This window comes from Dendrobates tinctorius, unplaced genomic scaffold (assembly GCF_039654945.1).
Source record: "Dendrobates tinctorius isolate UK_male_01 unplaced genomic scaffold, ASM3965494v1 ptg000129l, whole genome shotgun sequence".
In the NCBI taxonomy this organism is placed as follows: Eukaryota; Metazoa; Chordata; class Amphibia; order Anura; family Dendrobatidae; genus Dendrobates; species Dendrobates tinctorius.
This window is the reverse complement of record NW_027361797.1, coordinates 28,808,616-28,834,453: the sequence shown is the minus strand read 5'-3', so window position 1 is coordinate 28,834,453 and position 25,838 is coordinate 28,808,616. Positions and strand designations below refer to the sequence as shown.

At 42.7% G+C, this 25,838-nt stretch overlaps 1 protein-coding gene across 3 annotated transcripts in view; it reads left to right on the top strand.

Annotated features, from left to right (window-relative positions):
* The window catches only part of SNX29 (sorting nexin 29), a 520,598-nt gene that overhangs the window by 383,303 nt on the left and 111,457 nt on the right, over nt 1–25,838 (top strand). The gene's annotated exons all lie outside the window — the stretch shown is intronic.

The window sequence follows — 25,838 nt, the reverse complement described above, 5'->3', positions numbered from 1 at the left end:
CACACACACACACACACACACACACACACACACACACATATATGAACAAAGTTGTGGACCCTCCTCTGCACTACTGCATCATCATCAAAGGTCCTCTTCTCAAGACACTCTATAAGGATTATAGAACCATATATATAGTCAAAGCTGTGGACCCCCTTCTGCAACTACTGCACCATCATCATGAAAGACGCTCTTCTCAAGACATCCTCTTCTTTGTACCCATATCAGAAAGTCCCTGGAAAAAAGCGTTTCCAACACTGATGGTACAAATACTTAGTGAAATTTGGAGTAGTTGTAATGAATACCCATCAGCTATTTCAAATTCATAAAATACCAGACAAACCAATGTGGAGGTCCCTTTGCTTGTTGCCCCAGGGGCTTGCTCAGTCAGAGTACAGTTCAGTTTAGCAGAAGCCGCTTTTTGCTACACTACTGAGTGCAGTTTCATTGGATGACACTGTCTTCTTTTCCTCCCTTCCCGCCTCGAAGTATGAGCTGAATGCATTAAGGTCTGGTGGGTACAGGAGCCAATGATCCAAGAGGTGATCATACTCCTCTCACACTCCTCCTATACTTGGGCAGCAGTAATCGCTTGGCACAGGAGCCGCTCAGCATAGACCTCTTGTGCTTGCTAGCGCCAACATCACTCTGTACATTCCTCTGCAGCTCTTCGATGTGGGTGCTGACTGAGTGTAGCAAGAGCCGCTTTCCCTTACACTGGTGAGTGGGTGGGGTGACATTGTTCTCCTTCATCACCCCCCTCCTTATATAAAGGGGTTGTCTGTGCACAATATATCGCTGACCTATCCTTAGGGCAGGTCATCAAATGAGATCGGTGAGGGTCTCGCACCCAGGACCTCCACCAATCACCTGTTGTATGCACTGGCGGCCACCAGATGTAACCACTTTGACTAAAGCTACAAAGCATATTGGCCGCTGCTGGGTATGGTACAATAGCAAAAGAAGTAATGTGAATAACAGCTAAAAAATGGAGATACGTGGTGTGAGACCCCCCTCACCCCCACCAATCTGGATGTTGATCAGTTATATGACATTTAAATTGGTAGTATGAGGATCATCACAATATATCTTAAATATACAATAAATCCCTTAAAAATACAATTTTATTAGATATGCACTAAAAATATACCCCACACAAAAGAACAAATAAAACAATAAAAAATTCTAAAAAAAACAAAAAAATACATAGAAAAGGGCACTAAGATAATAAAGCCCTATCCGTTACCAGGTAAAACAGGGGTACTAATTTTAGGGTACTTTTCTGGGTAATGTTAGTGCCCCTATTTTGTCTGGTAAGAGATAGGGCTTTATTATCTTAGTGCCCTTTTTTACACCTTTTTATAGGAGTTTGTTTGTGTTATGTTTGTTCTTTTGTGTGCGGTATAGTTTTTAATGTAAAACTATTTTTTAAAGGGATTTATATGCAAGATATGTTGATAGATTATCAATATTTTGTGCCCGAACAACCATTTAACTTTTGTATGTCACATAGCAATATTATAGTGGTTATTTAAGCCTTTTTGAAAATGTAAAATAAGTGCAATGTGTTTCCCTCAATGACAGATGTGAAATTTAATGTATTCTTCAAGAATTTTGTTCTGGAGTGTAGATGTGCTTGAACTGAAGAAAATGTCAACTAACAGATCTCACACTGATGAATTTTGCTATCTAATTTTACAATAATAATAATAATAAATGTTATTTCTATAGCGCCGACATTCCGCAGCACTTTACATTTCAGAGGGGATTTGTACAGACAATAGACATTAGAGCATAACAATAATCACATAGATCATAACAGATACCAAGAGGAATGAGGGCCCTGCTCGCAAGCTTACAATCTATGAGGGGAAAAAAAAAATCTGTCGAACAGTTCAGATAATGAGATTGTCATACCACTGTCATATGTCATCATTCCTTATACTAAAGTTTTAAACTACTCCAAACCTTAAAAACCTATTTTATATTTTAATAAAATATAGTGGGTCCAATATAGTTGGTTATATTTGTAATGTAAATTACACAGGGACTAGTACTTTATTTCTTTTTATTATTTCTTCAAAATTCAAAGGCGCAGAGTTTTTTTTAAAAAGTCACAATTGATGAATGAGGCAAAAGCAATCTGGAATCACTGAACAAAGCGAGGGGAAAAAAAAAAAATACAGGCGAGCACATGAAAATAGAATAATGAATTGGATGCAGAAAAAAGTTGCATAAAACAGCAGCAAAGACAATAATGAATTGGGGCCAATGGGTTTTTAGAGGAAACACAGTATATTTACATCATATATCGTGTCCCTGCCTTTTTTAATCAGGCATTCTGTGCTTTTAACAGCCACGCATGGAGTGATGCTCCACCCGCGGCTGTTAGCCTGTTAAATCCTCCTGTCAATCCCTGACAACGACATTTAACATGCATCAACAGGGGCTCACGTTATTCCACGCCCCCATCATCACGCCTATGACATGATCATTGGGTGCCGATGGGTTGTCATCACAGGCAGGGTCTGCAAATGACCCCTGTACCTGTCATTACAATCCTACTGTGAATGCCGGCCCGTGGCTGGCGTTCATTAAGATCGTGATATCTGCTATACATAGCAGTGCTTCAGCACCGTATAGCACAAACGATCTGACGATTGCAGTTTCAAGAACAAATACAGTAAAGAGGGAAAAAAATGTTTTTAATAATATGAAAAAAAATAAAAAGTTCAAATCTCCCCCCAATTTGCCTCATCTATATATATATAAAAATGAATGTGTGTGTATCGGCCACGCCCACTCCACATAACCATGCCCAATCATTAATCATCTTTCATTTCACCAGAGCTGTTTAAAAGAAGCTGAGCTTTGATTGGTTGCTATGAGCAACAGTTTTCCCATGTGTATGTGTATTAGCCACGCCCACTCCACAACACCTCAGCAGACACTAACCGGGTGGGAGAAATCTAGCATCCCTGGGAACATAGGCTCCCAGCCATTGTTTGCGCCCCAGAAAGGAGCAGAGAGCACATGACAGAAATTAAACACCCCCTCCCGTGCCCATATACCCATCATACATATCCTCCATCCCATAGTCCAGTGCCCATATACCCATCACACATCCCCCATCCCATAGTCCAGTGCCCATATACCCATCACACATAATAATAATAATAATCTTTATATAGCGCCAACATATTCTGCAGCACTTTACAGTTTAACAGTTTCAACACGCAAGTCATAAGTAACAACGTTAACAATACAATAATTAAAGCGAAATAAGATGACCCTGCTCGTGAGAGCTTACAATCTATAATCCTACATCCCATAGTCCCATAGGAACATCTTCCCTCTTAACGGGATCTCCGGTATGGAAGTTAGGGCAAATCCCTCAGCGCTCCGATTCTGACCCCAGACTTCTATTAAAGGGATTATTGGTATGCAAGTCAGGGCAAATCCACTCAGCGCTCTGGTTCTGATCCCAGGCTCTCTTAAAGGGTCCCCTGTATGGAAGTGAGGGCAAATCCACTCTGCGCTCTGATTCTGACCCCAGGCCCCTCTTAAAGGGATCCCCGGTATGTAAGTGAGGGCATATCTATTCTGCGCATTGGTACTGACCCCAGCCTCTCTTAAAGGGATCTCCGGTATGGAAGTTAGGGTAAATCCCTCAGCGCTCTGATTCTCACCCCAGGCTTTTATTAAAGGGATCATTGGTATGGAAGTCAGGGCAAATCCACTCAGCGCTCTGGTTCTGATGCCAGGCCTCTCTTAAAGGGATCTCCAGTATGGAAGTTAGGATTGTTCCATTCAGCGCTCTGGTTCTGACTCCAGGCTGACGGGACAATGTGGGATATTAGGGGTAGAAGTCCGGTGGCTCTGGCTGACGGGATGATGTGGGATATTAGGGTTAGTAGTTCGGTGGCTCTGGCTGACGGGACGATGTGGGATATTAAGGGTAGTAGTCCGGTGGCTCTGGCTGACAGGTTGATGTGGGATATTAGGGGTAGTAGTCCGGTGGCTCTGGCTGACGGGATGATGTGGGATATTAGGGGTAGTAGTCCTGTAGCTCTTGCTGATGGGATGATGTGGGATATTAGGGGTAGTAGTCCGGTGGCTCTGGCTGATGGGATGATGTGGGATATTAGGGGTAGTAGTCGGGCACCTCTGGCTGACGGGATGATGTGGGATATTAGGGGTAGTAGTCCGGTGGCTCTGGCTGACAGGTTGATGTGGGATATTAGGGGTAGTATTCCGGTGGCTCTGGCTGACGGGATGATGTGGGATATTAGTGGTAGTAGTCCTGTAGCTCTTGCTGATGGGATGATGTGGGATATTAGGGGTAGTAGTCTGGCACCTCTGGCTGATGGGATGATGTGGGATATTAGGGTTAGTAGTCTGGCACCTCTGGCTGACGGGATGATGTGGGATATTAGGGGTAGTAGTCTGGCACCTCTGGCTGATGGGATGATGTGGGATATTAGGGTTAGTAGTCTGGCACCTCTGGCTGACGGGATGATGTGGGATATTAGGGGTAGTAGTCCTGTAGCTCTTGCTGACAGGTTGATGTGGGATATTAGTGGTAGTTGTCCGGTGGCTCTGGCTGATGGGATGATGTGGGATATTAGGGGTAGTAGTCCTGTAGCTCTTGCTGACGGGATGATGTGGGATATTAGGGGGAGTAGTCCTGTAGCTCTTGCTGACGGGATGATGTGGGATATTTCAGTGAATGTGGCTATGCGGAGTGGGCGGGGCTATACACTCAGCTTTATATATTGATATAATCATAATTTCTTATAACTAACCGTAGTTAGTTACTATGCCCGGGCAACGCCGGGCTCTTCAGCTAGTTATATATATATATATTTACCTTACCTTGACCAGTGCCACTCCTCTGCTCTGAGCCTTGTGACCCCCACTGGTTTCATGACCTAAACGATGTCACTTAATGGTGATCAGCTTTAACATTCACAATGACCAGCGTTTCTCCCACTCTGGCGTAATTCTAAGGCTTCAGCCGTTAAGCCGCGGTTGATTGGCTGCAGTGGTCCCATGATATTTGTCATAAGACTGGCATGGGACACATGACTAAAAGCAGAGAAGCAGCATCGGTCCGTGAGTTAAATATGCAATTATTTTTTGGATTTAATAAGGGGTTTTCCAGTAATGGACATGACACATTAAGGTCCAATAAATAATGATGTTATTCAGACATTTATGTATTAAATTATTATTTTTTTATTATTTATTCATGGACTGTCTCTTGAACTCTGTGCACACCGTGGTTAGTCCACAATAGCAGCTCTTAAAAATCTGTAGAATAATTTGGAAGTGGCACTTCTCAGCATTCTGCCTGTGAGCAGGAAGATAACTCTAAATCTCTCCCGCTGTCTGGACATACTTTTTTTTTGTGCTGAAAACAAGTTTAATGAAATCCCACCACCAAATCAATAAAATGCTCTCCTGTATTTCACACCCTTTTTTTAAAAAATTTTTTAATTTTTTTTTTTCTGCTTAGACTAATATTCGATTTCCTCAGAAACTCCACTAATAATAAGGTGATCCCAAACCACAAAATATTTAATTCCGTTGAGAACAAGAATTTAAAGGGACTTTATGATTTAAAAAACGAAACATCAAATTCTTTATTGGTTCATTCTGATTTAATAGATGGTAACCTGACATTTGGGAACGCCACAAGTTAATCTGCAGAGAGCACCTATATTATGTATCTCGGGCACGGTGTAATGCTTCACTTTCCCTGCGGGGGAGCTATAACCAAAATGAGTACTACTTTCTAGTTCTCTTGCAGATACAGCTGATCACTGTGTGTCCCAGCAGTGACTAATCATTGGATGACCCTTTTAATAAAAAATAATGGCTTGTCCAAAGCAAACAAGCCCTTTATTGAGCAGTCTCCTTCTAAGGAGAGTCACCAGAACAGATTGTGCAGTACATACATTTTTTTTCCCACAACAAGGCAAGGTTATCCAGTGTGCTTTTCTGTTTTAGATGAAGCAATTTATTTCTGAGGAAGGCAGGGAGATGAAAATGGCCTCTTAGAAATGTGGCTGGGTCACAGAAGGGCCATACTTTTAATAGCTTGGTTATAAAACATAGCAAAGCCTTTCAAAATAACTGTAGACTATTATATCCCCTTATGATTTTATTCATTAGAGAACCAGTGCAAAAAAGCTGCAGGTATCTCAAAGTGCAAATTATTCTCCATGCGGCTTTTCAAGCTTCTGTAACATTTTTTCATTTCTTTTTCTGTGATTTATTCTTGTGGCGAATTCACCCCTCCGTCTTTCTGTTGTATGGTTATAGAGTATGCAAAAATTACACATTGTTAATGGTATATTGTCCTTTTCCAAAAGAGCTCCTAAGCCCTGATGAAAATTCCTAAGTCGTGTTCCCCCGTGCAACCTTACATGCAGTTTATAGAATTGGTCATTGGTCAGACATAGATGGACTCGGTGGTGATGAGTGGGGCTTGTCAGAGCAGGTGGCACTGCAGGAGAGATCGGTGGTGATGAGTGAAGGGGCTGTCAGAGTAGGTTGAACTGCAGTAGGACCCAATACCTCCCACTCCCGACTCCAAGACTTCTCCCATGCGGCGCCAATCCTCTGGAATGCTCTACCCCAAGGTATTAGGACCATCCACAATTTGCATAGTTTTAGGCGCTCGCTCAAAACACATTTGTTCAGAGCGGCCTATCACATTCAGTAATCAAAGTCATGTTATGTTTGTGTGTGTGTAGCCCATTCACTATCTCCATCTAACCCCCACCCCCTGAAGATGACTGGACCATCATTGTAAATACATCATTGTAAATACAAACCTGTGCTTTGTATCTCCCCCACCTCATTGTAGATTGTAAGCTCCCACGAGCAGGGTCGTCTTATTTCGCTTTAATTATTGTATTGTTAACGTTGTTACTTATGACTGTTGTGTTTGAAACTGTTCAACTGTAAAGCGCTGCGGAATATGTTGGCGCTATATAAATAAATATTATTATTATTAATGGTGATGAGTGAGGGGGGTGTCAGAGTGAGTGGCACTGCTTTAGGACCCCATGGTGATGAGTGAAGGGGGTGTCCAGAGTGGGTGGAACTTCAGTAGGGCTAGAAAACCTATCCGGGAGGGCCATCTTAGGTTCCAGTTCAGCCTGATTTTCCCGCCAGACCAACAATCTGCTGTTGTGAGACCCTAGAATGCGTCTCTGACAGGTCAAGAGACAGACCTTGCAATTGTTTCGCAATAACTGCGACAGGATCCATAACTAGATCCAAAAAATGTGGGGCCAGTGAAAACGACACGCCGAGACTGTCTTCAGTAAGGAAGAGGGGCCTCAAACTGTCCCTGGAGCTGGGACCCTAACTATTCCTGTCCTGGGGGTACTCTGAAAGGTAGAGAGGCCCGAGTCTCCGACCTACCATGCTCCTATAAAATCCCTAATCTGTCCCCTCCCCCATGAGGCATAGGACAGAAATGAAAGGCAAACCAGACAAAAAGACAAAACAGGGATGACAGAAAAACCTCTGTCATACCAGCACACTAACCAACAATAGGGAGGAGAATAGGGACAGGAAGGAATAAACTAAATGGGAAAAGGGATCTGGTGATAAAAACACATGTACAACAGCAAACTACAGAACACTAGAACTCCAAAGCCAAACTTCAACTACTTAGCTTTAGCACAAATCACAGGAAGATGAATGTTTCACTGGCAGGAACTAAACAGCCAGAACCTGTATGAACCATATATACTCGAGTATAATCCGACCTGAGTATAAGCCGAGACCCCTAATTTTGCCACAAAAAACTGGGAAAACTTATTGACTTGAGTATAAGCCGAGGGTGGTGCTGCACAAGGGTTAATGGAGGTCTAAAAAGATGGTCCATAGATAAATACCCCCCATAAAATGCTGCACAAGGGTTAATGGTGGCCCAAGAAGATGCTCCATAGATAAATACCCCCCATAAAATGCTGCACAAAAGTTAATGGTGGCCCAAGAAGATGCTCCATAGATAAAATACCCCCATAAAATGCTGCACAAGGGTTAATGGATGCCCAAGAAGATGCTCCATAGATAAATATGGCCCATATATTGCTGCTGCTGCAATAGAAAAAAAATGACATACTCCCCTCTCCGTCGCTGGGGGCCAGGTGCCGGTGTCTTGAGCAGGCGGGGACACCGGCACACTATGTGGGACAGGTGCCGGTGTCACCGCTGGCTCATGCCCCTGGCACTGGTGATATTCACCTGTCCCCCGTTCCATTGCCGTGCGCCGCTCTGTATCCCGGTCTCTTCAGTGACGATCAGCAGAGGACGCGCACCGACTACGTCATCGCGCCCTCTGACCTGAACGTCACAGAGGACGCGGAGGACAAAGCCACACGCGGCGGTGGAATGGGGAAGGTGGATATTGCACTGCTCCCCATCCTCCCACGTCATACTCACCCCCTCCTGGCGCATGGTCTCTGCAGCCCCCCTGCTTCTTCCATGGTCTCGGCACTGCAGCTTTTCCAGGTTTCAGCGGTCATTCATGACTTTAATTAGTGGTACCACGTGACCACTGAATGCAGGAAGAGCTGGGGCGCCGAAACCATGGAAGAAGCAGGGGAGCTGCAGAGACCGCGCCAGGAGGGGGTGAGTATGATCTCTTACACCCCTGCTCCCCCGCCGACCCCTGGTATATGACTCGAGTATAAGCCGAGTGGGGGCACTTTTCAGCCTTAAAAAATGGGCTGAAAATCTCGGCTTATACTCGAGTATATATGGTATATAGAGAGAAAAGGGTAAGCAGTTTCAGCTGAGAACAACCAGGCTGTATAGTCTCAGCCAGTTTGGAAAGAGTCCTTAACCTTCTCAACACTGAAGGAAAAGAAAATCCATTTAAATTAGAACATGAATCACACCACACCATCTCTAAAGAGGATTGCGATTTATCACCTGACGTGACCATCTAAATCCAAGTCTTCCAGGGGGGGACGTGACTCCCTCGTGATACAGTGTGAACGTGTTTTTCAGGTGTGAGACCCCTAGAAGTGTTTATTGCTGACAGTAGCAATATTACCATGGTAAAACACATTGGTCAGCTTCTATCCATAAAATGCAATTTTCGCCATTCAGAGATTAATAGATCAGAAGCCAAGTAGCCATTGTGACTAGAAATATTTTGAGGACACTTTTTTTTTGTTTAACAGGGGCAATTATAGCCATAGTGTCTTTTATGGGATCTGCAATTACATGGGGACCCTAGATACAGGATGGATGGAAAGAATAAATGTATGCAGGTCACCACTTGGCCCTCCTGCAGTGCCAAGCATCCGCGCATCACCCATATAGCTGTCCTGCAATGTCACCCAATTTCACAGCCCAATACTCATCACGACTAGGTCCTTCTGCAATGCCAACAACTCTGACATTCCCTTCTCTCATCACTATTGGGCCTTCCTGCAGTGCCACCTGCTCTAAGAAGAATCCACTCATCTCCACCAAGCTCTCCTGCAATTTCACCCGCTTTAACACTCCCTCCCCTTATTACCACCTAGCCTTCCTGAAGTGCTACCCGCTCTGACACCCCCTTCATTCATCACCATTGGGTCTCTTGCATTGCCACCCGTTCTGACACCCCCTTCTGCTGTCACCACCTGGTCCTCCCGCAGTGCCACCCACTCTATCTCTTACTTATCACCATTGGTGGTTGCTGCAGTGCCACCCTCCCTGACATCCCCTTCTCACATCACCATTGGATCCAACTGCAGTGCCACCCGCTCTGGCACCCCCTTCACTCATCACCATTGAGTCCTCCTGCACTGCAACTCGCTCTGACACCTCATTCACTCATCAGCATTGGGTCCTACTGCAATACCACCCCCTCTGACAGACACGACTCATCACCACCGCGCCCTCCTGCAGTGCTGCTCGCCCTGACAAGCCACACTCCTCACCATCGGGCCCGCCTGCAGTGCTACCTGCTCTGACAAACCCTACCGCGCCCTCCTGCAGTGCCACCTGCTCTGACAAGCCACACTCATCACCATCGGGCCCTCCTGCAGTGCCACCTGCTCTGACAAACCCCACCGTGCCCTACTGCAGTGCCACCCGCTCTGAAAAGCCACACTCATCACCATCGGGCCCTCCTGCAGTGCCACCTGCTCTGACAAACCCCACCGTGCCCTCCTGCAGTGCCACCCACTCTGACAAGCCACACTCATCACCATCGGGCCCTCCTGCAGTGCCACCTGCTCTGATAAACCCCACCGTGCCCTCCTGCAGTGCCACCCGCTCTGACAAGCCACACTCATCACCATCGGGCCCTCCTGCAGTGCCACCTGCTCTGACAAACCCCACCGTGCCCTCCTGCAGTGCCACCCGCTCTGACAAGCCACACTCATCACCATCGGGCCCTCCTGCAGTGCCACCTGCTCTGACAAACCCCACCGAGCCCTCCTGCAATGTCTCCCACTCTGAAAACCTGGCTCTTCCAGTAGCGCACCTACTTTTTAGGTTTTATATTGATATCTATGCAAGGTACGGAGTGTTCAGTTTGGCTGATTGATTTATCCAGTAGTGTATTTCTTCATACACACCGTACAAAAGATGTTACAAATGTGTCAGATTCACGGCCACAGCGGAGATTGCTGAGAAGTTGTGACGTGTGAGAGCTGTTTGACACCTCTGTACCTCCTGCTTCCTCATGGAGAGCAATGTCTATCTCCGTTACTGTGATTGAATCACGTACACTTAGAGAAACAATCTGATCGCCGCCTCTGCGCGCGTGTTGGTTATAGTCATGCATGAATTTCACTTTTTAGTGATGTTCTCAAGCCTTTGCATTGCACAGAAAGGACTGGCTTTTCATTTCACATTGTTTCTTCCCTGGAGAGCATTACATTCACGATAAAAAGAGCTCATTTTCATTTTGCAATTAGCAATTCCACACAACAAGCGACAAATGGAAAAAATCACATTTTGCTCTTTCATTGTGATGTACAACTGACATTGATCAGTTGTGTGTTTTTAATAATTTTTATGGCCTTTTTTCAGTAAGAAGATGCAAATCAGAAATAATAGAAACATTAATATTATTTACATGTAATGAACTTTTAAAGACACAATTCACATATATTTTTAATATCCTTTTAGATAGTTTATTTTCCCTGATATTGTGCTTCAAATCAGCTGCATAGACCTAGTCAAAAAAGAAAATTCAGCATGCGTATAGCCGCCACTAGAGGGAGCATTCTGCTTATATTGTATACTGAACTCAGTAATGGACAGTATGCAGTAAGCTCCCTCTAGTGGCAGCAGCAAGCAGCCAACATTTATCATTCAATTGATTATTCACTATTGGAAAACTGTATCTTAATCAATTCATAACCCCAATTAAAATAAAAAAAAAATGGATACTCCGCTTCTGCAGTGGCGCCATTCCTGTGATCAGTGTGCTTTCTTCTATTCCCACTTCCCATAGTTTCATTGAGTCCTATATTCTCCTAGGGTAATCCGTATACTTGAAGAAGGTCTAAACTGTGACTGAAACATCACATTTGTTCACTGTGGATTGCAAATAAATTATCTTTTTTTTCTACTTCAATTGAGTGCCAAGTTCTTCATAGATAGTATGCCCATTTCATCAGAATAGTAAAAGCTGCAGCCAAACAACAACTGCTAGTTGGCTGCAGCGGACACATGACACAACATTGTCATGTCACGTTCCGGGAACAGTAGCGCTTACATCACAGGAATAGTTCTGCTGCACAAGGGGAGTATGCTTTATTTTTATGTTTATTGGGGGGCGTAATTGATTAAGCTGGGGTTATCCAGTAGTGTACACCACCTTTAAAAGGAAATGTACTGCCTTTGAGAGGAAAAGCTTAGAGGTTGTCCGGGCTTGAGCTTCAAGTCTGCAGTCACTTTGTGTGACTGCAAACTTGTGAATCCTCACTTTGCTCGCACTGTGCGCAGTTAGGAGTCTCCATGCTACCACCGTGAGCGGGCGGTCATGTGTTACAAAAATGCAATTTGCATACTTCCGGTCACATTCCGACTAGCCTGTGTCCGACTTCGCTCATCTAGTTGGCATGTGACCGCATCTATGTAAATCAAATAAGCCAACAACTAAGTGAAAAAAATTCACCAAATAATAAGTCATAAATGGATATTCATAATAAATACAATAACCTACTCAAAAGATGAATACACCAAACGGAGTCCAAAATATTAAGACTCAAATAAATTTATTACATAATTACCAATAAGTATACAGAACCAGACATAGTAACATACCATAATTACAAAACAATACATGTAACAAATACATATAAAAGGACAAAGTGAGCACTATAAATAAATAATCATGACAAAATGATGAGGATAATAATAATAAAGTGCATAATAAATATGAGCAGAAAAATCAGCTCCCAATAAAGTGCAAAAAAGATGCGCACAAATTATATATGTAAATCCAAATCATATATACCCGTAATGTGTGGCTCAATGTGTCCAATGTGTCCAGGCTCCCTCCAACGTACGTTTCGCCCTCCGTGGCTTTTTCAAGGAGTGTCACTCCTTGAAAAAGCCACGGTGGGCGAAACGTACGTTGGAGGGAGCCTGGACACATTGAGCCACACATTACGGGTATATATGATTTGGATTTACATATATAATTTGTGCGCATCTTTTTTGCACTTTATTGGGAGCTGATTTTTCTGCTCATATTTATTATGCACTTTATTATTATTATCCTCATCATTTTGTCATGATTATTTATTTATAGTGCTCACTTTGTCCTTTTATATGTATTTGTTACATGTATTGTTTTGTAATTATGGTATGTTACTATGTCTGGTTCTGTATACTTATTGGTAATTATGTAATAAATTTATTTGAGTCTTAATATTTTGGACTCCGTTTGGTGTATTCATCTTTTGAGTAGTTTATGTAAATCAAATACCTACAGTCAGGCTCCCAGCGTTGTAGAATCCTTGCAGTGGGCACAATTTGAAGATTCACAAGTCTTCAGTCACTTAATGACTGTGGACTTTTATTAAAAGACAGGACAACCCCTTTAAGAGGCATGCATTTCTTTTCAACTGTCACGTTTGTGGTGTTAATTATGATGAATTAGTCCGCTGTCGCCTTTCATGCCCTTCCCCAATAAGTTGTGGTGGGGACTGGCATAAATACGATGAAAAATGCAATTTTTTTTTTTGCAACAATGTGGTGAGATTTCAAACCGTTTTACTCTAGAATACTGGTGAAAGAATATGAAAAAATTATTCAACTTTGCATTACCCTGGATACATGCATTACTTTCAGAAACCAGAATACCACTTGAATATGGAAGTCCACAGTTGCATCCCTTTTCTCTCCATAGTGGGCTTTTGGTATACCACCCTACAAGTCCCTACAAGCAGAGTTCTGTAGCAAATAGCGCCTGTCTCCATGACAGATTATCTCTAATTGTCCTTCATTATTCTGCAATGCTGAGGTGCCAAACATCAGTTTAGTGGTCTTTTAACACTTTTTCTTGAACTGTATTGATACGTTGATGTCAGAGCCAGAAGGACATTGATTAGACAATTCATTAGACCTTTGAATCGATACGTTACACCATGGCGCCAACTGGCCACTTTTCATTCATTATCTAACTAGCCAGTCAGCTCTATGCTATGACATGGGTGGCAAAGCCACGGGTCCCATTAATTGCATCCAAAATCCGTGGAAGGCCACCAAATAGCAGGGTTCCGTATGAGGTACCCCAGGACTATTCCACAGAGTGCAGGATCCTATCTGGTATTTATCACTAGAAAAAAGTTGATAAAAACTAATGAAGTTGATCAAAAAATAAATAAAATAATAATTCTAACAAAATAATCAATAATTGTAAAAATAATTAAATAATGCACAGGAAATTAATTGTGGCCATATGCATAAACACTTAAAGGGAATCTGTCCGGGGATTTTTTAATAGGATATGAATAGTATTCTGGAATAGGACTTGTACAGCCCTTTCAGAATCTGTAATGTTTATTGTATACGTTTTGCCATTTTCTTGCTGTAAGCTTCGGACAAGTCACAGTCACACTCTGGCTACTCAAGCGTTTGTAAATCAAAATTAAATATGATCCCCAACCCCCGCCCATAATCCCACCCACCCCTTTGCACCGACGTCTGTGATCGTAAATGATGGTGTAGGAGTAAATGAAACCTCACATGCACAGACCTAGGGAGGCAGCTGGCACAGGCAAGACTTTTACTATAACTGATGCCAGACTGAAATGTCCGGAGCTTACAGCAAGAAAATGGCAGAAGGTACAGCAATAAATGTTACATATTCTGATAGGGCTGCCCAAACCCTATTTCAGGATGTTATTAGTATCCTGCTAAAAAAAAAAATCACCTGACAGATTCCCTGTAAGTATGTAATGAGGTTTTTGTTACCCCTTCTGATAGAAACATAATGTAGGGGCAGAGAGCTTGATTCCAGAGATGTGTCACTTACTGAGCTGCGTGTTATATTTTTTTGTATACTGCTTTATTGGCTGCTGATTTACCAGTTCGCTGAATGCTGAGCTTTGTATAACCCCGCCCACACCACTGATTGGCAGCTTTTTGTGTACACTGTGCATAGACAGAAAGCTGCCAATCAGCGAGGAGGGCGAGATTATACAGAGCTCATGAATATGGAGTACTACATGGCAACAAGTTTACTAGTCCTCCAGTGATAATCTTCTGCTGCTAAGGCTAGTTTCACATTTGCATCTTTGTGCGCAGCGCGTCATGCGCAAGTAAAAATGCATGCAAAGCATGCGTTTGCGTTTTTTTATGTGCATGCATTCTCTAGGTGTAGACTGTAATGCGTTATTTTGGCGCATTCCGTGCTCAAGCGTCCGCATGCGTTTTTTTTACGCCTTTGGGTGGACCCAAAAATGCAACAGGTTGCGTCCGGCGCGTCTAGACGCACACCTGGAAAAAGTGCATGCGCACGAAAACGCAGATGAACGCATGCAAACGCAAGACCATGCATACGCCATGTTAAACATAAGTACACATGACGCATGCACATAGATGCGCACGATGCGCTGCGCACAAAACGCTAATGTGAAACCAGCCTAAAATAGCGATTTTTATCAAAAACTACGGCAAGCAGCTCAACAAATGACTTATCACTGGAATCAGGATCTTTGCCTCTACATTATGCTGCTTATGCAGATTAGGTGGTCATAACCTGGTGACAGATTCCCTTTAAGTGTGATAAAGTACTTCATTGATATACCATCACTTCCCGATCAGTTTCCATCGTACTGCATAGATTCCAATTGATGCTTACTGTAGATTAGAGAGGCTGCTAAAGAGGGACATACATGACCACCTTCTGTATGTGGACCTGCAGCCCATCCATACTCATCCATTCATTTGCCAAAGCTGTACTACTCTGCCTTGTACAGCAGGTGTCCATGATTTCACTGTGCAAGAGAAATGATTCAGGCACCTCTGACAAGATCCTGCTATAATAACGTATTCTATTGTGACCTATATGCTACAGTGACGTATGTTATAACATTAGAAGATCGGAAGACCACTCTAAACTCCCAGTTCCACTCATATCTTCTAAATTTCTGGCTGCAGATCCCAGCTTTTCAACGTCTCAATATCCTTACAATCCAAAAGCCAATTTGTGGTTCAAGTTTCTTCACGGTCTATATTCTCTGTCAGCCTGCTCTAGTGATGTCATTATACACTGCTCAAAAAAAAGGGAACACTAAAATCCCACATCCTAGATATCACTGAATGAAATATTCCAGATGCAAATCTTTATTCATTACACAGCGTAATGCATTATGAGCAATAAAACATAAAAATGATTACCGCAGTGTAAATTAAAATTAATATCCCATGAAGGTCTGAATTTGGAATGATTCTTAAAATCAAAGTGGAAAATCAAATTACAGGCTGATCCAACTTCAGTGGCCTGATTGAGGTCATTTTGCAGGGCTCTGGCAGTGCTCCTCCTGTTCCTCCTTACACAAAGGAGGAGGTAGCATTCCTGCTGCTGGGTTGTTGCTCTCCTACGGCCCCCTCCACGTCTCTTGGTGTACTGGCCTGTCTCTTGGTATGTGCCCCATGCTGTGGGCACTGTGCTGTCAGATACATCTACCCTTCTTGCCACAGCTCGCATTGATGTGCACTACCTGAGCAACTTCTGTGGGTTGTACAGTAGACACCACCTCCTGCTACTGTACCTTTAGGGGTGAGAGCAATGACAAAATGCAAAAGTGACCAAAATAACAGCCTAAAAGGATGAGAATAGAGAAATGGTCTGTGGTCACCCCCTGCAGAACCGCTCCTTTATAGGGGATGTCTTGCTAGTTGCCGTTCTGTGCTACCTGTTGTCTGTTCCATTTGCACAACAGCAGGAATAATCGATTGACAATCAGTGTTGCTTCAAAAGTGGACAGGTTGATTTCACAGAAGTGTGATTGACTTGGAGTTGACAGTAGGCACGGTATTGGTAAGTCCATTTGTCAACAGACAATATAGTATTGAGCACATTATCATGTTTGTAACCATCGTTTGCTGACATTGAACATGGTGTAAAATAGTTGCATCTGAGCTCACAGCCCCGACCGTTGTGCGCATACATGGCACGAAGGAGATGGACATATTTCTGATCTGAACATCATTTTGCACATTTAACACTATGCCGATCGCTCTGATAAACCTGAATGTTCTTTTCAGCAGTGAAATAACTCATAGTGTATTCTTTGTTTCATACGTTTATGGCAACTGTGGTGTGGTGGGATGCTGTAGCTGAGAAACAGTGGTATCACAAGCTGTTGGATCTCATTAAGCGAGGAGCAAAGCAGTTTTGGCAGCTTCTTCAGACCGGGCTGTGATCCAGACTTGTAACTTCTCATTCTGCGTTTGATTTGGGCCCTGAGAGCGAAGCTAAAGACTTCCAAATAAGTTACGCTTGCTTAGCGTTGTGTTACTCGCGCAGAGAAGCACCATGCTTATTTGGGTGACTACATTTGTAAAAAGATATAAGGAAGACAGTCCAACTCAATTTAGTGAAAACTCAACCATGAAGTCACATAAAACTGAGTATGGTTATGTTCATTTTCAGTACTGTTTGTGAACGTCTCATCTTCATGGCTTCTGTAAACAATTTAATGAAAGGTAACGGATGGGTAGTGGTGACTGCTCGCTTTGAAGAAGACTTGTCTGTTTGGGCAGTGACTGTGTCCGTTCCATGAGGCTTCTGAGCTTGATGGCTCCCATGCTGAATTATTTCAAAACAAAATATCTGGGCATCGTCTGGTTCACTGAAGCTGAGATATATTATCATGGAAGATATGGAATATAGATGTATACACATTTGATAAGCCAAAATAATAGAGACTATTACTGAAGCACAAGTTACAGTTCAACTTTTGACCTCTCGACAGATAATGCCAATACACAATCCTAAAGTGTTTCTTTAATTTCAGGTTATTAAAAATATGCTTTCAAGTATGTGTATATGAGGAATAACATTATTTCTGTTATGACTCTGATTCTCCTTCACTGTCACTAAAGCTAGGGGCGCCCTAGCTATCCCTGTTCCCCAGATTACTTCTGATAGTGAAGACGCTGGGGCCACATACGTTGCTGAGCTCCTGAATCAGACCTATATCTGTAACACTCCCCCACCCAGTAAAGTGGGGAGTAATTGTGTATGAATATATACAAACCAGACAAACAAGGAAGGTTGTAAAGATATAAACGAAAAATACCAATCATACAAATATGCACTCACAGACATCAGAGGGGGGACACTGGGGAGAAAAGGAATGTAAACTAAATAGGAGAGGAAGAGGATTTGCAAATGGCCAAAAAGTCCAATCAACAGTCACAGAACAATATTCCAAATGCCTCTACCAAGAACCGACTCCTCCACTCCACACCAGGGAGTACAAGACTAACACTGGCAATCCAGATTGCAAGAGGCGAGTATATAGTGTATGTAAAGAAAAGGGGAGTGGCCAATACTGCACAGCTGAGATTATCCAAGCAGGAAAGCTTCAGAGACTCTAAAAGCTGAACCGTTTAACCCCTGCACTGCTAACAGAAACGTGCACCGTTTAAAATGAAGGAGTCGTTCTTCTGATCAGTGCAGGAGTATGTGAAATCAGATGCTAGTTTTCTGGCCCCTGTTTGTCACGGTAAACCCGTGACAATTTCAGGCCATTGCATGACCTGTGGTCTACATTTTAACTTGTTTGCGTTTTTTTTTTTAACTGACGTTTCTTTTAGCCGGTGGCACACATTAGCACAGGGTTCCCCAACTCCAGTCCTCAAGGCCCACCAACAGATCATGTTTTCAGGATTTCCTTTGTATTGTACAGGTGAAGCAATTATCACCTGGGCAATACTAAGGAAATACTGAAAACATGATCTGTTGGTGGGCCTTGAGGACTGGAGTTGGGGAACCCTGCATTAGCACATTGATTTTTAGGCGAAATTCTTAAAAATTTCACATGGAGGTTGTTGAATTTTGCACAAAACAAATTTTTTGTCTTTTACCTTTTTCACACCCTTTCAGTGCAAAAATATACGTAATCTAAAATGTCACCCCTTAGTAAGGAAAAATATGTCTATAATTCCAAACAAAAATGAATGAAACCAAGTAAAATTAACTTAAATAAAGTCACAAATAAAAAAATAAATAAGGCACAAGCTTGAAAGTCACTATTATAATCACTTTTGCTGTGGAATAAAGGCGCAAAGACAGCGATGAATCATGGCCTTTATGACTAATATTTATATGTGACTTTGCAGTGGTCACAACTTTCAGCTGTGAATAAAGCATTGGATGAAATAAAACACTTACAAGAAAGAAGCAGTCCTATCCTTGTCTCTCTTACTCTGCTCTTCCTTTTTTCTCCCCCTTTTAAGGATTATAATAGGCAGCAGTAATATGAGCTGGCAGATTGGTTTATCTTGTGAAGATAGATTTTATCTGCGTTTCAGTGGGAATAATGAGTTTAGGAGGTGAATAGAAGAAATGGTTCATAAGTGGAGAAAAAAGTATATTTCTCTGATAAGATATATTACAAAGTCTCTTATATTTGCTTATACTATTAATTTCTGCAATGTCTTTTGCAGCGACAGCGACCGTTTAAGGTATATTATGTCTCGGTTTCATATATGTAGTGAAGTGAATAATAAGCAGAATCTCTGTCATCAAATATTAGCTTTATGTTGTGTGAAGAGTTGATTGCAGGATGGAAACGCATGAAAGAGTTTCCAACGTTATTTCAGCCGCTTTACATTGCGCGGAAACATACCCAAGAACATTAACAAGCATTGCATTAGCCAGAGGCTTCTCAAGTCATGGTGACACAGTGGAAGATGACAGAGACCACATTATTTCTTTATATATTTTTGATGTCCACTTTTTTGAACAATCCATCAAATCACCAGGGAATGGGTTGGAAATCCATTATATACTGCCCTAAGCGCTGTACTCATTTACCTCCTTCCTGCTAGAGCTGTATGTCACAGTTGCAGCATATTGCAATATGAATTTATTGTTTTCGGGCAAATACAAGTTCTTCTCACAAAATTAGAATATCATCAAAAAGTGAATTTATTTCAGTTCTTCAATACAAAAAAGTGAAACTCATATATTATATAGAGTCATTACAAACAGAGTGATCTAATTCACGTGTTTATTTCTGTTTCAGTTGATGATTATGGCTTACAGCCAATGAAAACCCAACTGGACTGTTGCTCAGTGGTCCAACCTGTTGTTTTCAGATGAAAGTAAATTTTGCATTTAATTTGGAAATCAAGGTCCCAGAGTCTGGAGGAAGAGCGGAGAGGCCACAATCCAAGCTGTTTGAGGACTAGTGTGAAGGTTACACAATCAGTCATGGTGTGTGGAGCCATCTGCTGGTGTAGGTCCACTGTGTTTTATCAAGACCAAAGTCAGTGCAGCCGTCTACCAGGAAACTTTAGAGCACTTCATGCTTCCCTCTGCCGAAAAGCTTTTTGGAGATGGAAATTTAATTATTCAGCAGGACTTGGCACCTGTCCACACTGCCAAAAGTACCAATATCTGGTTTACAAACAACAGTATCACTGTGCATGATTGGCCAGCAAACTCGCCTGACCTTAACCCCATAGAGAATCTATGGGATATTGTCAAGAGGAAGATGAGACACCCCAGACCCAACAATGTAGATGAGCTGAAGGCTGCTATGAAAGCAACCTGGGCTTCCATAACACCTCAGCAGTGCCACAGGCTGGTTGCCTCCATGACACACCGCATTGATGCAGTAATTGATGCTAAAAGAGCCCCGACCAATAATTGAATGCATTTACTGAACATACAGTGCCTTGTGAAAGTATTCGGCCCCCTGGAACTTTTCAACCTTTTCCCACATATCATGCTTCAAACATAAAGCTACCAAATGTAACTTTTTGGTGAAGAATCAACAACAAGTGGAACACAATTGTGAAGTTGAATGAAGTTTATTGGTTATTTTAAATTTTTGTGGAATTTCAAAAACTGAAAAGTGGGGTGTGCAATATTATTCAGCCCCTTTACTTTCAGTGCAGCAAACTCACTCCAGAAGTTCATTGTGGATCTCTGAATGATCCAATGTTGTCCTAAATGACTAATGATGATAAATATAATCCACCTGTGTGTAATCAAGCCTCCGTATAAATGCACCTGCTCTGTGATAGTCTCAGGGTTCTGTTTGAAGCACAGAGAGCATCATGAAGACCAAGGAACACAACAGGCAGGTCCGTGATACTGTAGTGGAGAAGTTTAAAGCCGGATTTGGATACAAAATGATTTCCAAAACTTTAAAGATCCCATGGAGCACTGTGCAAGCGATCATATTGAAAAGGAAGGAGTATCGTACCACTGCAAATCTACCAAGACCTGGCCGTCCCTCTAAACTTTCATCTCAAACAAGGAGAAGACTGATCAGAGATGCAGCCAAGAGGCCCATGATCACTCTGGAAAAACTGCACAGATCTACAGCTGAGGTGGGACAGTCTGTCCATAGGACAACAAACAGTCGTACACTGCACAAATGTGGCCTTTGTGGAACAGTGGCAAGAAGAAAGCCATTTCTCAAAGATATCCATAAAAAATGTTGTTTAAAGTTTGCAACAAGCCACCTAGGAGACACTCCAAACGTGGAAGAAGGTGCTCTGGTCAGATGAAACCAAAATCGAACTTTTTGGCAACAATGCCAAATGATATGTTTGGCGTAAAGGCAACACAGCTCATCACCCTGAACACACTATCCCCACTGTCAAACATAGTGGTGGCAGCATCATGTATTGGGCCTGCTTTTCTTCAGCAGGGACAGGGAAGATGGTTAAAATTGATGGAGCCAAATACAGGACCATTCTTGAAGAAAACCTGTTGGAGTCTGCAAAAGACCTGAGCCTGGGACGGAGATTTGTCTTCCAACAAGACAATGATCCCAAACATAAAGAAAAATCTACAATGGAATGGTTCACAAATAAACGTATCCAGGTGTTAGAATGGCCAAGTCAAAGTCCAGACCTGAATTCAATCGAGAATTTGTGGAAAGAGCTGAAAACTGCTGTTCACAAACGATCTCCACCAAACCTCACTGAGCTCGAGCTGTTTGCCAACGTAGAATGGGCATGAAATTCAGTCCCTCGATGTAAAAAACTGATAGAGACATTCCCCAAGCGACTTGCAGCTGTAATCGCAGCAAAAGGTGGCGCAACAAAGTATTAAGTTTGGCTACTTTCACACATCCGGCGCTTATTGTCCGGCGGCGTGCGGCGAAAAGCCGGACTGCTGGAACCGGGCTGTAGCTAGACACCGGATGTAGATGCGGCACCTGATACAGCTTTGAGAACGTTTAAAGGAGCCAGCCACAGAATGGGGACGAGAGGAAGCCGCGGAAGGTATGGGAAACCTGGAGAACCGGGGGACGAGAGAGAGAGAAGTCGAGTCGCCGGGCACTTGTGGGGTTAAAACTCACAGTGCCCGGGCATGCGCACTTGAAAAAGCCGTTCCGGCGCTGCAAGAAAACGTAGCAGGGAACTTTTTTGCAGACGCCGGACGGCGCATGTTTGCCATATCCGGCAAACAACGGAGGCGCCGCATATCCATTTGACACGATGCGGCGATCATTACATTATATGTGTAAAAACCGGATCCAATTCCATATATAACTCTATATAATATATGAGTTTCATTTTTTATATTGAAGAACTGAAATAAATGATCTTTTTGATGATATTCTAATTTAGTGAGAAGCACCTGTATGTTTGATTGCAAATTACTACATTTTGGAATAATCTGGTGCCAGACATCACCTCGTATATACTGATTCTAATTAACCTCATATTCATAATGCTGTGACTTGTATTTTATATATATTTTTTAACCCCTTCATGACTTATGACATATGGATACGTCATAGGTCATGTCCCGGCATTTGATGCAGGCTCCGGTGCTGAGTCTTTTTGTGCCCATGACAGCTGATCTGATCAGCTGTCTTGTGCCCCTAGCAGCTGCGGGTGGTATCACGAGCCACCTGTGGCTGTTATGATAAATGCCGCTGTCAATCTCCCAACTTCAGCATTTAACATGATCGCTTCGGAAGCGCATCACAGTTCCCTTCAATCGATGCCCCTGTCATGTAATCGCAGGACACCGATATGTTCTGCAGACCCCTGTACTTGTCATTGCTGATGTGCTATGAACGCTAGCCACGGCTGAAGTCATGCTATGTGTAGCACAAGTGATCAGACGATCACAGCTTCAAGTCTCCTAAGGGGACTATTGAAGCATGTTAAAAGTAGAAAAAAAATGTAGAAAAATCTAAAAAAAAATAGTTAAAATCAACCCCTTTTGCCCCATTTAAAATAAAACAATAAAAATAGGCGTAATTAGGAAAATATAAAAATGGCAGAATTACGGGGTTTTTTTTATTGACACAACATTGCAATAACGGGCAATCAAAGCATCCTATCTCATATCTGCCCCAAATTGGTATCATTAAATGTGCAAAAAATAAGCCCTCATCCATATTTTTATTTTATTTTATTTTTCTAGAAACTTTAGATTTTTTTTCACCACTTAAATGAAAAAGAACCTTACATGTTTGGTATCTCCAAACCCGTAATGACCTGGAGAATCATAGTGGCAGGTCAGTTTTAGCATTTAGTGAACGTGGTAAATTATTGTAAAATTGCACTTTTTTGCCATTTCATTGCACATGGATTTTATTTTCCCCTTTTTCCAGTACACTATATGGTAAATCCAATGGTGTAGTTCAAAAATACAACTCATCCTGCAAAAAGCAAGCCCTCACATGGCCATATTGATAGAAAACTTAAAAAGTTATGGCTCTGGGAAGAAGGGGAGAAAAAAACGAAAAGCAGAAGCAGAAAATCCCAAGGTGGTGAATAGGCTATAATTATGTCTCAGGATGGAAAATATATTTAACGCAGTACAACACAGTGGTCTAATCATTCTGTTACACAGGGTTTCAAATGCCCAAAATATTGATTATATGACCGATACTCCATAGTTTTTGGCTGGTGATTAAAGGGAACCTGACATCTACCGTAATTCTTACTGCCTGTACCAGAAATGCATGAATCAGAGGATATATACAAAAAAATAGAAAAAGAGTCAATTTACCTGACCACTCCTGTGTCAGGGCGTATTCAGACGGTCCTATAACACAGACAACGATCGCATCGTAGTGCGCGGACTGGCCAGTGGCTCTTCTGACCTGTGCGTGACAGCTGCATACAAATACATGCTGACACTCATGCTGAGGGCAGAGCAAAGTACTGCAGTGCGCAGGCGCCGGGAAAGGTCCGGCGCCTGCGCACTGCAGTACTTTACTCTGCCCTCAACAGGGTAGATAAAGTACACCAGCGCAGGAGCCGCGGCAGAAGGAAGGAGGAGGACGTCATCGCTAGAAGATGGGAGGCACTGGATCGTACCGCGACACCCATCGGACCGGATCGCACCCCCGGGTGAGTATAATCTAACTCCTTTTTCTTATCTTTCAGGTTATATCGGGCGCTTATCTACAGCATTACAGAATGCTGTGTATACGCCCCTGATGGCGGTGGCCTCAGCTTATAGGCCAAAAATGGGGTGACAGATTCCCTTTAAAGGGGTTGCCTCCTCTTTTTTCAGAGTTGCAGCAGTCCTCAGACTCTTGATTCCTGCTTGTGTAAGCAGGTTACTTGCATGCAACAGCGCAGACAATGAGGAGACAGTGGTACTGAACCAATACTATTTATTTAACGATCCCAAAAAGGAAAATCTATTTCTAAGTGTATACAGCAATACTCGTCAGCTTCCAAACAGCAAATACAAACTTCACTGGAAAACTTTTAAAACACTGTGTGTTTTCGGCCACTGCTGCTAGACTGCCGAGGTGGCTGGTTACAGCATTGAGCGGTAAACAATGCGATTAAAATCCCTTCATTCTTGGGAACGGAGAGGATGATTAATAACAAATTGTAAAGTTTCTTGTTCTTAAGAATAACTCTAAACCACCATCGTTGCTTGTTCTCCCCACACGTGTGAGTTGTTCCCCAGCAAACTTCAGAGTGTAGGTTTGGAGATTGCCATGTTGTCAACTAAAAGTTGCATATTGAAAGGCAAATCTATTTTACTAAAGCTGTAAAACCGGAGGGCCTCGTCCATTATAAAAAAAAAAAGAGATTTAAAAAGAGATTACTTTTCCTTTTCTGTGGGAAGTTGTGGGAATTATTGTATATGAAAAGGGTGTTGTTTGCCAAAACATTCTCCTCTGTAGAAACCTCATTTTCTCGACTGGAGTGACAGTCACGCAGCCTCACATCATGCACAAGAGCGTCTGTGGGAAACTGTGACAGCAGTGACTAATCAGACGTACGCCGTCCTCCAGGAGCCCGGTTAGATAGGCAGATATCATACGTTTTCCTTGCATTGCTTTTTCTTAAGTCCATTGCTAATCGTTGATGTACTTGTGAAGCTTGCCACCTAGCAACAGCCTGTCCGGATGTCTTCTAATCTTCAGCAGAGCAATACCATGCTGTCATATCTGAATGTTCATAGGAAGACTGTATTGTAGCGGTTCACGCAGGGCAAATAGATTAGAAAACTAATAACTGATCCAGGTTACTCTCTTTCAAGAAATCGTGTTTCAAAGTTCAGTGTGAATGTGCATTGGAACGTGATGATGCACTTACAGCTTCTCAGGGTCGCGCTGTATATCCTACCTAAAGCAAAACTGAATAAGCTGGCAAGCATGTAATGTGTAGGAGCATGTTCCCACTGGCCATTGAATAGATCATACCTAAGATAGAAACAAAATGAACATATACCCTGCTGTAAGTAAAAAGCTATAGTGCATATAAATAACATAACATGGTTAAAAAAAAAGTGTAAAAGCCATCCCACCAGCGCCAAGGTGTACCACATTTGGGATGGTCCTAACCTCTAGTATTAAAGCCTTCCCTTGTGTCAGAAATGACCTCAGTGTGAATAGAGGCCGAGCAGGATTGGGGCCTGACTGTAGACACCTATCAATGAGAAGCTATAGAAACGTAATGCCCAGCTCAAAGAAAGGCTCACGCCTTTGATTGTGTAACCCTGTAAACAATAATCCTTTTGATTCCTATATGACCTGAAAGTGCTGCTTTAGCAACAAGAAGTATTGTGCTTTGAGATTCAGTCCAGATGCACAATAGATGCACTTACAGCTTCTCAGGTTCCTACCTAGCATCACCCTCCCCTGGTTGATTGACAGGTCAGTGGCCGTGCA